Source organism: Herpailurus yagouaroundi, unplaced genomic scaffold, assembly GCF_014898765.1.
Source record: "Herpailurus yagouaroundi ecotype Mexico unplaced genomic scaffold, PumYag 165, whole genome shotgun sequence".
Taxonomy (NCBI): domain Eukaryota; kingdom Metazoa; phylum Chordata; class Mammalia; order Carnivora; family Felidae; genus Herpailurus; species Herpailurus yagouaroundi.
In genome coordinates this window covers 16533285-16550146 of record NW_024412406.1, presented here as the reverse complement: position 1 = coordinate 16550146, position 16862 = coordinate 16533285, and the positions used below count along the sequence as shown (strand labels likewise).

The 16862-nt window shown below is 38.9% G+C and overlaps 1 protein-coding gene across 1 annotated transcript in view; it reads right to left on the bottom strand.

Annotated features, from left to right (window-relative positions):
• CPA6 (carboxypeptidase A6) overlaps positions 1 to 16862 on the bottom strand; it is a 271032-nt gene that overhangs the window by 194790 nt on the left and 59380 nt on the right.

Genomic DNA, 16862 nt, shown 5'->3' with positions numbered 1-16862 from the left:
CTAATCCTGAAACCAATACTACACTGTATGTTAACTAACTTGAATTTAAATAATATCTTGGAAGAAAAAAAAAGTCCAACAAAATATTTTAGGCTATCAAGCAATGGATTTGTTAATCCTCACTGTCTAGGGGGAAATGTAGCTTATACAAAGCAAGTAATGAACACCCTTCTCAAAATAAAGTAAGCATGAAAGGGCTTTTATGGGAAGGATGCTGGGGCATCTTAGAAAATTTAGAACAGGAATCAGGGTACCTTTAAAGTTCTTATTTCAAATATTCATAGACTATAATGGACTGTCCCACAATTGTTGGGACTCAGCTTCTAAGTTCAGATGTTCTCAGTTCCAGTGACTAGCAGAAACCAACACCAATTCCACATTCCAAGGTGAGAGAATCTGATTTAATGGTTTTGGGGGAGAGTCAATCCAAAACTCTAACATTTGTTAGATGCACAAAACACAGTGCATTTGCTGTGACAAGCACTAGACATTGTATGAAAAGGATGAATTACTATATTGTATACCTAAAATAAACACTATACTATATATTGAGTAACTGAAATTTAAGAACTTTAAAATGTGTAAATGTTAAAAGTTACAAATCAAGGTAATAAAGGTAAAATGTTTTATCCTCTTGACAGGCATGCCTTCCTAACAAGCCTGGAAGTCCAGGTTCAAATTTAGAATTCTTGGATTCCATAGGGGTACTACACCCAAATGTAGCAGCAGAGAAGGTTGGCTACTAGACTGCTGCCCATCAGCTACATTCTACCCTTGGATTTTGGATACCCTACTCTGTATACCTGAGCTCCAAATACAGCCCACACAAATACCTGCCCCTAAATACCAAATAGGCCTATAGCAGCAAGGCTCCTGAAGGCCCTACAAGTACCTTGAGCTATTTGTGCATGGATCCCAGGGCCCTGGATTCCCAAAGGAATGGGCACACTGAGTAGGGTGGGAGGGGGGTAGAGCAGGAGGAGGAACAGAGGATGACACCCAGGGCATGGGTCCCTGTCACCCAAGTATAGGGTGTGTAACACTAGCTGTAATACCAGAGAAAAATTATCATCCTGGTTGTATTTGTGTTACAAATGGCTCATCCAGTTACAAGGCTAGTTAAGTGCATTAAAGAACAAAAAAGAAACTTCATACGCAAACAGTTTCCTGCACACTTAATCAAAAGAAAAAATTTCTTAAATTTTTTTTTTCAACATTTATTTATTTTTGGGACAGAGAGAGACAGAGCATGAACGGGGGAGGGGCAGAGAGAGAGGGAGACACAGAATCGGAAACAGGCTCCAGGCTCTGAGCCATCAGCCCAGAGCCCGACGCGGGGCTCGAACTCACGGACCGCGAGATCATGACTTGGCTGAAGTCGGACGCTTAACCGACTGCGCCACCCAGGCGCCCCAAAAAGAAAAAAATTCTAGGTACTACCTAGCAAATGGGAAAACAAAACAGTAACACAATAAATCATAAGCACTTTACCTGCTTGTGAAGTTAAAACTGCTTATTCTTCACCACGTCCCCCCCTCCCACCCTGCCCAACCAAATATTAGCAAAGGTTTCACCTCCACAGGTCAAATGGATTATTGGTAACAGCCTTGTGGCTTTGTGCTACAAAATTTCTATTTCTTCTTAGGGAAAAGAAATGAACTACACCTGAAAATAGTTCAGATTAAAACTGTGCTAAGCTTTTATTTCATTACTTTCCTTTCCTGGGTCCTTAATAGGCACATCTGTGTGCGACTAAGATCTTCAGAACCTTGCATGAGTGATTCTCTACGTGAAGTTGTAATTTCCTATTTTCTCACCTCAATTTCCACTGCTGAAATTGAATAGTAGGACACCAACAGAAAAAATGACACAAGAACATATCTCTTAAGAAATAGGGTGAATATCTCCAACAATAAAGACTGAAAACAGAAGATGGAAAGTACAGTTTGTACATGATTTTGAAAGTCATTTTAAAAATATAGATGATCTATTCAGATTAACCACACCTGTAGTTTCTCATCGCCTCAACAACCACATCCAAATTCATTGAAATTTTTCTCCTTCTGATCTGCTTTTTTAGCCTCTTGTATACGTAATACTCTTTCTGTGACTCTGGTTTTATTACACCATTCCTCTTGTTTTGGAGCTTCCAGTGGGCCCCTGATTTTGAGGTCAATGATTTTCAAGGTTGTAGGAAACAAAGTTTGAATGTGAGCTTCAGAATCAAAAAACGGTAGTCCAAGTTCCAGTTCTGCTACTGACAAGCTGTGGGATTCTAGACAAGTTAACCCTTCCAGTCTCCAATTTCCTCATCTGTCAAATGGGGATAGCGATAGTGCCTATCTCATTGGGTTGTGATATAGATTAATTAATACAAATAAGCTCATATGGCAGTGCCTGGCAAGTGTTAAACCTTCCATAGGTGATGCTTAACATCACCCATCATCGGGGAAATGTAAATAAAAACCACAGTGAGATATCACCTTATACCTGTCAAGGTGGCTAAAATCAAAAGACAAGAAATAACAAGTGTTAGTGAGGATGTGGAGAAAAAACTGTTGTTGAGAATTTAAATTGGGACAGCCACTGTGGGGAGAAAAAAGTGTGGAGTTTCCTTAAAAAGTTAAAAAAAAAAAAAAGCAATACCATACAATCCAATAATTCTATTGGGTATCTATCCAAAGAAAACACAAACACTAATCTGAAAAGATATATGCATACCCATGTTTACTGATTATTTACAATAGCCAAGATATGGAAGCAACCTAAGCATTAATCAATAGACACATGGATAAGGAAGATGTGTGTTGTTTGTGAAGTGAATAACTAACTAAAAGCATAATCAGACCCATAGAGAACTGGGGATTGGCAGAAGGGATGGAGGTTAGGGGATGGGCAAAATGAGTGAAAGGGAGTGGGAGATACAGGCTGCCAGCTATAGAATAAGTCATGGGAATAAATGACACAGCATGAGAAATATAGTCATTGATTCTGTAATAGCACTGGTAAATGGTAACTGCATCTCTGGGGAGCACAGCCTAAGGTATAGTTACTGAATCACTATGTTGTACACTCAAAACTAATGGGACACTATCAACTTTACTCAAATTTTTTAAAAGTTAAAAAAAATTAAACCTAGGTAGTTAGAAATATACTCATCCTCTTAGGGCTTGTGCCCATCCCCATTGGCTCATCTCTTGCTATTCTCAGTCTTATACCTTGCATTTCAGAGCTACTGAACTACTTGAGTTCTGTGAACATGCTATACTATTTTGTGTAGGATGGCAGACTCATACTTCCAAATTTTTTTTTTTGTATTTAAGTTTATTTATGAGAGAGACAGCATGAGTGGAGGGAGGGGCAGAGAGAGAGGGAGACACAGAATCTGAAGGAGGCTCCAGGCTCCAAGCTGTCAGCACAGAGCCTGATGTGGGGCTCAAACTCACAAACCGTGAGATCATGACCTGAGCTGAAGTTGGACACTTGACTGAGCCACCCAAGCACCCCTTTTTAAAATATTTTAAAGCATACTTTCCTTTAAAGACCCAAACGACATGACCACTTCAAGAGTTCTCCCCCTTTCCCAGACACAAGTGACATACACTGCTACTTCTAGCCATAATTCACTGCTATACTTGCCCCGTGTAGAGAATGCAAGATTTGCTCGGCGAGGAGAATCACAGAAGTGGGAAGACTTTCAGCAAGTTCTCCCGAGTGTTATTTATTCCCTCAGGAAAACCAAGGACACCTCAGGTATTGGTGAGAGGCAGCTAAAAGGAGTCACTCTTTCCGGTGGTATCAGTGAAGCTGGGTAGACAACCATTTACCATTAATCATGATGTATCATGAGCTAACCAGTTGTCACACTGGCCAAAAAAAGAATTTGAAACTTTAGTTTGTATGGTTTCTGATTAGGCGTTTTATTATTTTTAATATAATTTATTGTCAAATTCGTTTCCATACAAAACCCAGTGCTCATCCCAACAAGTGCCCTCATTGTAAAAACATTGCCTCTTGGTGAATTTCCATTGCTGCTTTGAAGACTGCTGAAAAACCACTGGTTCAGTGTGCCAAGAAAAGTTTGATGGTGCCCAATATTTCAGATCAAGAATGAGGGCTTCATGTTCAATGATGTCACAGGTGGCTTGGTGACTGGGTTTTTGAGTCTTAGATTTGGAAAGGACCACGGAGCCCACCCTTCAGCCCCCAAGTCCCCCCCCCCCCCCACCCCATACAGATCACACAGGCCAGTGTCACAAAACTATCAGAGCTAGCACCAGGACCCAGGTGTCCTAACTCCAACCCTGCGGGAATGAGACCAATGCCAACACCACCCACATCTCTTCCAATTTCCCCACGAAAAGGTATAAAGGAATTTTTAAGTTGTGTAAGGCCTTAGAAGACTTTGGATCCGCTTTCAAATTTCCTCTTCCTTTACACACTTAAAAAGCAATGCTCAGCAAGTTTAGGGGACTCATCGGAGGATTAATCTCAGAGTTAGAATGAATCCGGGAGGGGTGCCTGGGTGGCTCAATTGGTTAAGCCATCCTACTTCTGCTCAGGTCATGATCTCACAGTTCGTGGGTTTGAGCCCTGCATCACGTTCTGGGCTGACAACTCAGAGCCTGCTTCAGATTCTGTGCTTCCCTCTCTAACCCTCCCCCACATACTGTCTCTCTCTCAAAAATAAACATAAGAAAAGGGAACCTGGGTTTAGATTTCTGAGTCTCCCCCCAATTTCTTTTGCTATGGGAATCTGAAATTGGTTTAATCCCAACTGAAAACAAGATATACGTCAGCTTTCAGTGATGTGACACAAATGATGCATGCCCAGCCCTGCATGGCTAAGCAGGCTGCTTACTCTTAAAGCTCAGTGGATGTTAGGCACTTACTAATAACAGATGGACTAGAATGGTGGTCCCACCTTTCAGTCTGCTGGGAGGCCAGGGGCTTCTCAAGTAACATGTGCAGCCAGCCATTGCTGTGACCACAAATCAAAAGTTTGTTCGATGGTATTGACATGGTTCTATTTTGCACCCACATAGAAGGCTCTCCAATATTTGGGTTAAGCTGGCACTGGTCATGCACACAGTTTTTTTTCCACATATTTATATATTAAAATCATCCTTTTTGAGGATTACAGAAGATTGTGGATATGCATTAATATCTGTAACCCCGTTAAAAAGGTTTTGCTTAACATGCTTTCCCCGTATAAAGTTTAAGTTTATTCACTTTATGGCTGAGGTGTTGTGTTTTTTGCAATATACTGATCAAATATATTTTGTCAAAGTAATCTCAATCACTTTGAATGAATTCATCTGTATTTTCTGTATTCACTTCATCAAAGCTATAAAAATAAATTCACACTTCAAAATTAATATAGGTTTTATATAGAAAGTATATTCTAGGAAAAACAGACATCTGTTGGAAGGTGTAATATGAGTTTGTTTCAGATGTTCATCTGGAGATTTATAACAAAATCCCCTGATATTCACTCAAAAATATTAAGTGTCTACTATGCATCCAGCATTAGATCATGGATTAAGTATGTAACAATGAAGTAAATAACTAGGAGAGGAAAGTAACATGTAAATTTACAACTAAAACATGTTTGCTAAAATGGAGGCGTTTTGGAGTACCACAGGAACAAAGGAGAAAAGGGCACTCCGGTCTTTCTGGGAGGAATGTTTCCAAAAGAAGCAGTGTTTGAGCTAGAATAATGAAGGCTGCTTGTCTGTAGACCGCTAAAGGAGGGGGCAGATGTAGGTCAGGGTGGTCATGAAGGATTATGCCAGTGTTAGTGAAAAGGTGTACTGGAGACAGGTCCTTAAGAACCGGTACAGTTACCCATCAGCTTTCTTTCCCTGCTAACCAAAGATCTATTGCCCAAATCATCTAGCAAATCGCTTAGAAAAGATCCTCTGAGTATCTGCTTCACTTCAGTGCTAATTGCAAATTAGCTATTCACATTATCACCGTTTTTAAAATTTTATTTAAATTGTAGTTAACATACAGTGCAATATTGGTTTTGAGAGAATTCAGTGATTCACTTACATACAATACACAATGTTTACCCTAACAAGTGTCCTCCTTAATACCCATCACCCATTTAGCCCATTCCCTGCCCGGCACATCAGCCCTCAGTTTGGTGTCTATCATTAAGCATCTCATGGTTTGGTTTCCTTCTTTCCCCCACTCTTCCCATATGTTCATCTGTTTTGTTTCTTAAATTCCACATCAGAGTGAAATCATACGGTATTTGTCTTTGACTTATTTTGCTTAGCATAATACAGTTTAGCTCTATCCAGGTCAGTAAAGAGTGTCAGTTCCTCTAAAAGTTAAAAATAGAACTACTCTAAGATCCAGTAATTGCACTACTACCAAAAGATACTAAAATACAGATTTGAAGAGTTATATGCACCCCAATGTTTATAGCAGCATGATCGACAATAGCCAAAGTGTGGAAAGAGCCCAAATGTCCATTGACTGATGAATAAACGTGTGGTATGTGTGTATCCATGGTGTGTGTCATAATTTTGGCTCAGGTTATAATGCCAGGGTCATGGGACAGAGCCTTACATCAGGCTCTGTGCTGAGCATGGAGTCTAATATTCTCTCTCCTTCTGCCCCTGTTTCCAGTTCACATCCTAAAAAAAAGGAATAAAATCTTGCCATTTTCATATTAAATTCTTAAGTGTGGGCAATATTAACAGTATGTAGACAACCAATTATTGTTTGAGATTTCTTTGTATGTGGACTAAAGAGCCGAGTGAATTTTAAATAAGGGTTAGATGGTTAATTTGATCAAGTTATATATGTACACCTACAGAGGTACAGAATCTTTCTACATCCCGTCCCAAGAGTAAGATGCAAAAATCATTTCCAAGCTACCAAGAGCAAGATCAGAGTCTATATTGAGGTAATAGAGTTCAACAGGAATTTCTTTGAATTTAGAAATACTATGGGGCACCTGGGTGGCTCAGTCGGTTAAGCCGCCGGACTTCGGCTCAGGTCATGATCTCTCGGTCTGTGAGTTCAAGCCCCGCGTCAGGCTCTGTGCTGACAGCTCAGAGCCTGGAGCCTGTTTCAGATTCTGTGTCTCCCTCTCTCTGACCCTCCCCCGTTCATGCTCTGTCTCTGTCTCAAAAATAAATAAACGTTAAAAAAAATTTTAAAAAAAATACTAATTAGTGGAGAAACTAGATTACTAAACTAATAACTTCCTTCCCTTCCTCCTTCCCCTGTTGAACATCTATCATTTCCTATCACTATGCTAGAATCACAAGAGGGCAAGAATTCAAAAGGGATTAAAGAGTTTCACAGATATTTTGTGCTTCTTGCTTGTATTGGTGTCATGAGGAGCAGAAACTGTTCAAAAACAGACATAAGGAAAAAAAAACAATATGTGGGAACCATATAACATGGAAACCAAGAGACCTAGGCTTTTAGGTGTCTCTGACAACTAATGATGATTATAATCACTCTTGGTCATAAAAGGTTAAATACTAGCCTTGTGTTCAGTTAGGACATGTTACATTTTAGAATGATTTCCTACTGAAATAGTTAAAACCAAAACATCAATGTTTATATTGTTTTCAGCTCCTAGAAAACTAGTCTATACAGAATAAAATTCCTTGAGGGGGTCTAAGAAAACTCTTCAATTACTCATCTAAGACACAAAATACACACTTATTAGCAAAGTTCCATGTAGTGCTCTTAAAATGAAGGCTTTTTTTTTTTCAACGTTTATTTATTTTTGGGACAGAGAGAGACAGAGCATGAACGGGGGACGGGCAGAGAGAGAGAGGGAGACACAGAATCGGAAACAGGCTCCAGGCTCTGAGCCATCAGCCCAGAGCCCGACGCGGGGCTCGAACTCACGGACCGGGAGATCGTGACCTGGCTGAAGTCGGACGCTTAACCGACTGCGCCACCCAGGCGCCCTGAAGGCTGTTTAAAGATAACTGACAAGCCATTTATTGCTGGTGTAGGCAAACCTCATCCTCCCAATATACAGTGCATACTGGACGAGAAACATTATACCAATCTTTGTATGTTATCTACATCTCAGTCATGATTCTGAATGTTCTCAGAAAACACTTGTATGTTAATTCATCTATTTACGCAAACACGAACTAGCATGTTTTACCACTTTTGTCCTTTTTGTAATTAAAAATGATGGCTTGGAAGGTATCTTCAGTTTTATTTGGGGAGTAAAAGGATTTTTCCTGTATGTTGATGGGAGTTCTTATTCTGAGCAGTGATTGCAGTCGCTGTGGAGCCCAGGGTTCATTTAAAACATGTTTGTGTGGTCAGCCTTGAAAGCAATCATCTTAATCTTGCTTTCAAACGCACAGTGGTGTCCAGCTCATGACAGGCGTTAACTATTTTTTTTGTGGAATCAAAGTTTGCCTACACATTTGTCTTTCAGTTGTCTAACTCTATACCCCCCTCCTCCATCCTGGGTTTTGGGTCCCCCAACCTCCTTTTATCTTCCTTCATCGTGTTCCCTATCTCTCCCCACTGCAGCTTTCTTGGCAGGAGCTGCTTTTCATGAGGGTACTCCTCAGTGGTATCACATTGCAGTACCCATCTGTCTAAAACTAGCAGAGAGATGATGTTTTGGCTCCTTAATGTCAGCAAGTGTTCTATAGGGTTCATTGGTGAGGCTAATGGAAATGATTAAGGATCAGGCTGTGATACCTGAAGTAGATTACATGAAACAAGATAAAAATCCTGCTGCCTCCTCCTGTGCCTTCATTCTGGCCTCGTGGTTTATGTATTTGTGGCACCGGGTCTGCCAGTTGACTACAAGACATGATGCCCTTGAATCTAAACTCACCAGTGTGTAGTCTGGTGCAGAAGCAGGAAGCTCTAGGAAGAGCTTTTACGTTTCTATTGCTAAGAAAAACACTTGACATTAGGGCTTCTTGTGCAGTCTAGAAGATTACCACCCAGGTTCCCTTCTGTAGTGGCCTTCAATGATTTTTTTCTTACATATACCCTAAAAGAATTTTGAAGAACTATTTCTTCACGCATTTTAAAGTTGACATCTAATATTTTTCATATGGTTAGCTACAGTGGATATAGTTTTTCAGTGTATTGTAAATATTGGTATTTAAAAAATGTATTATACTTTTAAACGTATCAAAAGGAATATAAATACCGTTTAATGGTGGGAAGTTTCACATTTTTTCCTCTGAATTCTTATTTTCATTCTATTTCTTGTGCCAAATTTTCTCCTACCTGCAAATCTCCTATAACACCCTTTTATACTTCTATGCACGTTGGGGCAGCTGGGTGGCTCAGGTGGTTAAGCATCCAACTTTGGCTCCGGTCATGATCCTGTGGTCTGCACCAGGCTCTGTGCTGACAGCTCAGAGCCTGGTGCCTGCTTCAGATTCTGTGTCTCCCTCTCTTTCTACCCCTCCCCTGCTCATGCTCTCAAAAATAAACATTAAAAAAATTTATATTTCTATGCACCTCAAGGCTGTTCATTTTACATTTTGGCCCAATCTCAATAAATGGTATCACTTCTATTCAGAATCTCAAGCCAGTCATCTAGAAGTCATTCTTTTATCTTCCTTACTCATCCTGTCCATCAAGTCCTTTTTAACTCTACCTCCAGTACCAAGCCATAATCCATCCAGATCTCTCCAGAATCCTGGGGTTCTACCAGAATTCTTGAGAGGAGGTTTGTCAGAGAGCTGTGGTCTAACATCAGTGTGCAGGAGCAAAGACCAGAAGAACTTATCTTTCATTTATAAAGCATCATCGTTAAAATGCCATTAACACAGGCACCAAACCTGTCTGAAGTCCTGCTCAGAACACAACCGAGATACTTTATTCCACATTCCATAAAATGAGGTTTTTCTTTTAAAATTGATGAAATGCCCAGTCTTCTTTAAACCAATAAGCACTAATTGCTTCATTTGCTTCAAGCTTATGGGATGCCTTAAGCACTATAGAGCAAGGGATTACTTCACCAAGCTTCAAAAAAAAAAAAAAATCTATTTTTTTAAAATGTAATAAACTTTGTTTCAAAGGTTGTAGGTGATAGCAACTTGGAAGCTATAGCAGATTTGGCAATAAGGAACAATGTGACCAGGTGTGATTTGAAGGTATAGGCAGGTACGCTAGATAGCACATCAAATGCAGCCCAGTGAGAAATCTAAAAACGATGAATTTTGAAAAGAAAAAAGGAGACACAAAACTTCTGTTCAATGAAAGAAGCAAGGATAGCACACTAGGTCTCAATTCTTTGGTCTTGTTTTTCTTATATCTATTTCTCTTACCTTATTTGGCAGGATTAAAAGAAGATCCTCAATAGGCAAAATAAAGGATATTGGAGTTTTCTGATACTAGCATGTAAAACAATTTTGAATTTCACTTTAAGTACAAAATGTCTTTCACTCGTTTTTTTTTTATCCTGTGAAAACATTCAGCACTTACATGAAATGGAAAAGATTGAATTCATCAAAATTCATGTAACAAAGACATATTAAGTACATTTTATGCACCAGGCACTATTCAAGACTGTGGGAGTCTGGTGTTGACCAAAGACACTAAAATGGAGGCAAAAAACACAAATGGCTTTGTTCTGGAGAAGGTTTTAACAAAATTGTTGTATATAAAGCCTTCTATAGCAAGGGTGGCTTTATGAGGTAGTCGTAAGTAAAGGGAGGATATTCAATTAGATAGTAACCATCTATTGGAGTTACTATATGCTATATTCTGTGATGTATGTAGTATTTTACTTAGTTCTTAGGACAATCTTATGTGAGACTATGAACTCTACCCTATACTTATGAAATCTGACACTCAGAGGGGTCAAGCTCTGTGTCATATAGCTAGTGGTAGAGCTAGGATTCGAATGGAGATTCATCTGATTTCATAGCTCAGGCTTAGAAGGCAGGCATATTACAGAGGCTCATTGAGCATTTTCCAGAAACACTGCGGAGAAGATGCCTACTTCAAATGGAAGATTATGCTAGAGCTCCAAAGTTGCTTTAATGCTAAAGTCCCACAGGTGTAATTAAGATAAGTCAAGTATTTGCTCAAGGATCTCTATTGAAAGACTACTCTTGCCCATTCTCATATCTGTAAGAATCTGACTCTAGTTAAAAGTCCGCTGAAAAACGCAGATGGAGACCTTACGACTGTTACTCTTTGCAGCTTTACTGAAAGCTTAAAGCTTCTAGACTAAGATACCACCATAGTGGTACTGGCGTTGGGTAGTTTTCCCACCACACTCCACTTGTAGCTGAGTTGGTTGCTCTTCCCGCTCCTGCTGGGACTTCCCCTTGCCCCACAACCTAGGGGATGCCTGCCTCCAGTTCTGGCAGCTGTGCTGGAGGTAGCTTTGCCTCTTTCTACTCATTCCGTTAGGTCCCACAGCTTATATGCTATGTAAGTTCATCTAATTCAGTTCTTACTACCCTGTTCCCTGGTCTTTTTGCCCCTCCTCCACTCCAAAACTGACTAATTGGCCCACTAATTCTCTGGGATCCGATTGCTGATTGTCTCCATGGGACCCTTTTCTTGGCCATTTGTCTTAAAGCAATTCTTTGCCCACTGAGATTTTTTTTTCAGTGACCATCTAATTTGATGTCAGAGATATTCGTAGGACTGGGGAGGGGCTTTGTGCAAGCTCTCAAATCACATGACTGATACATGGTCTACCTATAACTGATATTGCAGGGTATCCTTGCTCTGAAACACATTTGCTCCTTTGGCAGAGATCAAGGTCTTACTCATGTTAAAGATCAGCAAAATCTTATTTTTCAGCTAGGAGCCACATTCCTAAATTATAGTGCTTTCAGAAATGGGCGTGACATAGGGTTAGAAGAGTGTTAGCAGAGGGTACGGAATAATTATTTAGTCTGCACAGAGATTTCTTTTGGACAGTTCATAGATGGGCAGCTAGGCTTTCACTTCCCACTGAGAGACATCCAGAGTCGGCATTTATAAAGTTTGACCCTCATTCAAATAACGTTTGAAAGAAATCAGATCTCATTTACTAAAATATCAAGCTCAGGCAAGTCTACATCTTCTTTTAAACTCTTAGTCTTAATTATTCTCTGTGGTTGTTTGGACACGTCGGATATTTTATTTAAGCTGATAGTAACTCTGCAGTAACTTCAAAAGGTTTGGCTTCTGTCAGACCACTTTGGGAAGAGGGTTACTGTATTGCCATTCACCTTTCAACTTGGACACTCAGCTATGTCATAAAAGTTTTATAGATTAATTGCCCAGAAATAACCAGCACTGGTTACAACAGGTTAGTTTTAATTCCTTTCCCTGGATAGGCTTTTACATGCCTAGTGGATATTCCTTTACAGCACTGAACTTTAGCACCAGAAATAAAAGGAAGAAGTCTGTGTTAACTTGTAAAGTTCTAGTACAGTATATTCTTTCATTAAAATACATTGCTGTTTACAATACATCTAGTATAAAAGCCTTAGAATGTACAAGTTCTTACTCTTGACTATGAATAAGGATAACAGCCCAGCAAATTTTGACATTCCAATATTCTAGCAACAATTCCTCCCTGATACGTGGGGATGGATGAATAATATGTCCTACACATCCCCATCCCAGCAGGGCTACTGTACTGAACTGTACTGCACAACACTGAGAACATTCATATTGAGGGGTATTAATGGTGACCCCTTCCCAGGAGTTGCGTAGAATACAATCTTCATAGTTTTTACGGAGAGCCTGGAATCTGACAAAATTCTTGCCTTGCCATGGGAGGTACTTACTAGTTCTGAATTCAGAACCTCTGGGAAGAGATGAAGACTTTGTTATCCATGAGTTATTGATGAGAATTATTATTGTTCAATAGCAGCTACTTCACTCCTTCATACCATTCCTGTTGGAGCCCATCTCTTTATTCACTCTCAAAGCACCATTTTATCTTGTTGCAAGTGAAGAGGAAGATGTCCCGGGGTTGCAGAAATGGAATATGATTGCATTTTCCACTATACTGTATAGTAGGTGCCAAGGAACATTTTGTAAGCTGTCCTGGAAATCTATCAATAGCACTGGGTTTATGTAGAAGCATAAAGAAGCCAACTCACAAATGAATGTTTGGAATACAGTCTGCACCTTGATATATGTATATGTATCATGTGTACATATATGTACATGTGTTATTCTTTGGAAGTTCCTGTCATTGTTTTACTAGAGAGAAATAAATGAACAGGGTGGTAAATATCTAGGAAAAAGGATAGCTATATAGAAAAAATCTGGACTATTTCACACAATATACAAAAATTCCATGTGAACTGTAACTCAGAACAAGTTTTTTGAAAAAAATAGAGTATCTTCAAATCCTCAGAGTAAGCAAAAGATTTAAAAAAAACAAAAAAGTGCTAGACAAACTTCATGAATTAGACATTAAAATGAAGAAATTCATTTTAATCCATAAGAAATTCATCAAAAGGCACCATACAATAGGAAAGGATATTTTTAAGTTTTTACTAATTATGACTACTATGTATTTCCAATAGGAGTTTAGATCCAAAATAAAGGACTTCTATAACTCAAGAATAATCCAATAGAAATATGAGCAAAGGACTTGAATAGGCACTTTATGAAAAAAAGACATTCAAAATGGCCACAAACCACACCAAATAGCTCATCAATAATCAGAGTAATGCAAATTGAAACTCAGTGCAGTGCCACCGCAAATTCACCAGGATGGCTCAGATGAAAGGCAAATAATATCAAGTACAGCTGACCGTTGAACAACACAGGGATTACGGGGCACTGGCAACTGCACACTTGAAAATCCATGTATAAATTTTAACTCTCCCAAATCTTAACTAGCTATTGTTGTCTGGAAGCCTTACTGATTGATAATACACAGTCAATGAACACGTTTTGTATGTTATGTGGATTATATGTTGTATTCTTACAATAAAGCCAAACAAAGTATTTAAAAATCTTAAGTGAAAATACATTTACAGTACTATTTTTAAAAAGTCTGTATAAGTGGACGTGAGCAGTTCAAACCTATGTTGTTTAAGGGCCAACTGTATTAGCTAAATTGTGCAACTACAATGCTTGATGATCAAAGTGTACACATAAACATTTAGGAAAACTTTATAGCATCTACATCCTCAAGGTACCCAATGACTCAGTAAGTTTCAGCATATACCCAACAGGACTAATCCATACATTCACCAGAAGACATGCAGGAATAGTTATACTAGTAATATTTGTCATAGCCCAAAACTAAAACAACCCAAGGTCTATCAATACAATGGATACATTGAGGTTACATTACATTAATGAACATACATTAATGTTACATACATTAATGAACTACAATTACATGCACAAACACAGACACCTCTCCTGCACATAATGTTGAGTGAAAGAAATCCAGACATAAAGAGCAGGATTCTATTTACATAACGTTCAGACTCAGGTAAAACTAATCAAGAATGTTCAAAGTTAGGATGCTGCTTATCCTTGGGGAGGATTGAGAGGAGCTCAAGGGAGCTTCTAGGTGCTAGTAATATGCTGTATCTTGGTCTATCAATTACATGGGTGTTTCATTTCTGAAGTCATCCAATTGAATAGGCATGGTTTGTGCACTTTTTGTGTGTATACAAGGCCAATAAAAAAGTTCACATTAAAAAAATAGCCCCAAACATTCCAAAAAAAAAAAAAAAAAAAAAACCAATACCATTTTAATAGGTATTCTATCCATCAGAGTTTATTAAAACAATCCTTGGTGTTATCCTCCTTTTTACAGAAAGGACATTTTTGTTCAAACATATGTCTGTTAAAAACCTTACTTGATATTTGGAAAAGAAAACATTCTTGAGACAAAATGTTTTTAGACATCGGTTTTGGATGGATTTCAATGCCTCCAAAAGTCTTTTTAGTGATAACATGCTAAATTAAACATTTTCAATTTCAAATCATTAAGTTTACTACTGTTTCTTACTACTAAAAGATCAAATGCTTATGCTAATCAGTTTGATATTTGGGAGTTTAATCTTACCTACCTTCTTGTACATATGGAATACTGTTATGACTGTTAGAATGTCCTTATCTGCTTATTCTATCATTGGTGGCATCTGTGGGTCTTTCTATGGATTGATTTTTCTCATCAGGACACATTTTCCTACTGTTTTGCATACCTGATTGATTTGATTTGATAGCAGACATGGGGAATTTGGCTTTATTGGGTTCTGGATACTTTTTGGGAGTTACAGTTGACATGAAACATTAGTTTCAGGTGTACAATATGAAACAATGCTTATATATGCTATGAAATGATTGCCAAAGTTTGTCTAGTCACCATCAATCATAAAAAAGTACAAAAAATTTTTTTCTTGTAGTGCAAACATAATATCCATGCTCCTGGAAACCTTCAAATATGCTCCACAATACCATGGAGACTGTAGTCACCATGCGCATACCCATTCCAAGGGCCTATTTATCTCCCGACTGGAAATCTGTACCTCCCTCTCACCCATTTTGCCTACCCACCAAACCCTCTCCCCACTGGCAACCACCAGTCTGTTCTTTGTATTCATGAGGGTTTTTTTTATTTTTTTAACATGCCAGTGATAGCACAGTATTGGTCTTCCTCTGACTTATTTTACTTAGAATACCACCCTTCAGGTCATCCAGGTTGTCAAATGGCGAGATTTCAATCCTTTTATGGCTGAATTGTGTGTGTGTGTGTGTGTGTGTGTGTGTGTGTGTGTGTGTGTGTGTGACGGCGGGGTGGGGCGGGGCGGGGCAGACCTCTTTACTCATTCATCAACTGATTTAGGTTGTTTCCATCTTGGCTATTCAGTTTTTGTATTCTTAGACATATTTTTGAAGTTTTTTCCCCCCCCCCAGAAGCTGTGAAATTACTTGGAAACAATTAGACTCTTCTATAACTTTCTTTAAAGCTTTGTTAGTCAGGATTAGAGTAGTCTCTATTCCATAGCTAGTTTAGTTCTACTGAACGCAGACCCTTCTGAGTAGTCTTCTGATGTTATATGAATTACTGGGTTTTTCTACTCTGTCCTTTAAGAGAGAAGCTATTCTTACCCTGAGATAGAAGAATTATTCTTTGATACCTTGCCGGTGGTTCTTTCCCCAGGCCTTGGTAGTTCACACACATGTATTAGTATTCTCTCTCCTCACTACCTTTCATACTCCTCCCTGTAAGCTTTTGCTGCCTTGAACTCCCAAGTTATCTCAACTCGGAGAGACTGCTAGACTCCACCTGGGTTCCCCTCTCTATGCTGCTTCCTGGAAACTCTAGTCAGGAAGCTGGAGCAGTCCTAGTGCTGACTTTGTTTCCAACCTCTGATTACTGTCTTATCACCTGATATTACCTGCAAACCTTGTTTCAAAGGTTTTGTTGTACTTAGTTGTTTTTGGAAGGTTAGATCCAATCCCTGCTACTCCTTCTTGGCCAAAGGTAAAAGTTGCTATGCATTTTTAAACCTCTTGTATCAATCTTTGTACAACTCACCTAATTAGGTCACATCATTTGACACCTGAACTATTGACTATTGTAATTTTTCTAGTTACTTTCCCTGTTCATCTCCACTACAGGCAATTCATTCACTCTAACTCAGCCCCAGTAAATTGAATATATCATGGTTTTCTTCAAAAAAAAAAAAAAAAAAAAAAAAAAAAGGTGAAGGCTGCTTTTGGCTTCAGGATGCAATTAAGATTTCTAGTCTGGCATGAAAGATCCTCCACAATCTGACCTCTATTTAGCTTTTCAAACTTACATTTTACCATTCCAAGCAGGCTGAACTAAACCGGGCTTCCCAGCACAGCTTGTGCATATCACATCTCTTTGCCTTGTTAGGATATTCTCCCCATAAGGAACA